Below are 1,895 nucleotides of genomic sequence, written 5' to 3'. Positions count from 1 at the left end.
AGATCGAAAAGGGAAACATAAGGTTAAGGTAAGAAGAGGTATAAATACAGAATAACTTAAAAAAGTATAAAATTAACACTAATAATAGAAAATGCACACAAAGCATGGCAGGTATAAATATGTATATATGTAAATAAAATGTGTTGAGTTAGGAAGCAGCTGCAATGCGCTCAACGCTCTCACAATCCAGTACTTTTGTTGCTTCACTGTTAAGATGCTTACATATATTTGTCCACGTATAGAAAATGCACTCGCCAATAATTTTTGTCTCTTCAGCCGTGTTGCAAATTGAATAAGTTCACGATTCTTATTCGTAAGGCATTCATGCACATAGATCTTCTCATCACCATTGAGCCCTATATCGTACGAGTACGTTATTAACTAATACTTTTGCCGATTACCACGATGGCAAAGTAGGGAAGTTACTTGGCATCGCTGCATCGTCGCATCGTACGATTACTAACAGTATCGTCGATTAGTAACAGCATAGCAGAGTAATAATTCTGCTAATAAACTGGCAGCGTCTGCATCGTCAATAGCAGTGTGATCACAAAACCTTATTAACTATATCTGCATAGTTAATTTTTTATTTACTTCAGCATAAATTAATTCGTAAAGTCATAGAAATTAAACATATTTCAATTTAGCAGAAACGATAGCATAAAGTAGGAGTGAGAAATAAAAAAATAAATTTAATCAATTAATTTTCAATACCCATTCGTCCTTGTAAACCAAAAAATTTTATTTGTCTTATTCCACAGAATTTCCTGTTTCATTTAACATTCTGCATTGCACTGAATTTTTTAAAAAGTTTTTTGAAGCAATCATATCTTTAAAATTACAAGGTCCTTTTAAAAAAACTGAGATGAGAGAGAAAATCTACAAACGAAGTTTTACTGTAGTTTCGTAAGTACATATTTTGATTGTTACCATTTATACCAACATTTTTTGTACCGTTTGATATTAATCAAAATGATAAAATCTATGTAGAGTGGGGAATTTATAAAAAAAAAAAAATTATCTAAAATAGCTAACTCCATTTAAAAAAGCTAAGAAAATAGCTAATAGCTAACCGCAAATTTCTATAGCTTAACGTCGAAAATAATACCTACAAAATACCTCAACTGGCAACACTGATGCTGGGCACACAAAGGCCGTGCCATGTTATCGCGGTATTAGTGCGTCACGCTCATGGTTGCCACATTTTATGAATGTAGTAATAGTGGATATTTTTCGTGCATGGCTTTTTGGCCCCTTTTGCTTATACGTATATTGAAGCAATGGATGTTAGAACTTTTTAGTAACTAATAACTATTAGTTTAGGGGAAATCTTACATATAAAAAATTTGATGCTTGTAAAAATGTAAAAAAATTTTGACTGGTGTAATTCATTTGTTTAATACTTGGGTACTATAGTAGCACACTGGTGTATAAATTGGTGTAAATTTGTGAATTTTGGTATAATTAATCAGATTTAGACCAAAATTTTTAAATTTACACCAACTTATATACCAGTGTGCTACTTGAGCATTATGCCCTAAAAAAAATCTGCAATATCCTAGGCTCGCCCAAGTCCACCAAAGTTAAAGTACTAAACAAGTTTTTTCTTAGCTAACTTCGATTCTCTACAAAAAGGTCCATATACCAAATTATGTAGGATTAATACTTTCGAAGATTATTGCAATTTTAGTAAAAAAATGTATTAATTAATTTACTTATTAATTTTTATTTTTTGAGCATATTGAACTTTGTTGGACTTGGCCGAGCCTAGGATATTGACCAAAAATTTTCACATTTCACGCAGATTTTTTTTAGGGCATAACCAAAAAATTCCAAATTTCACACAAATTTTTCTTAAAGCATAGTGAACCATATTTTTGCTGTTAGGGTGAAAA

Source organism: Rhagoletis pomonella, unplaced genomic scaffold (assembly GCF_013731165.1).
Source record: "Rhagoletis pomonella isolate Grant_MI unplaced genomic scaffold, Rhpom_1.0 Rhpom_scaffold_00001, whole genome shotgun sequence".
Lineage (NCBI taxonomy): Eukaryota > Metazoa > Arthropoda > Insecta > Diptera > Tephritidae > Rhagoletis > Rhagoletis pomonella.
The sequence above is the reverse complement of the archived record's forward strand: the minus strand, read 5'-3'. Positions refer to the sequence as shown.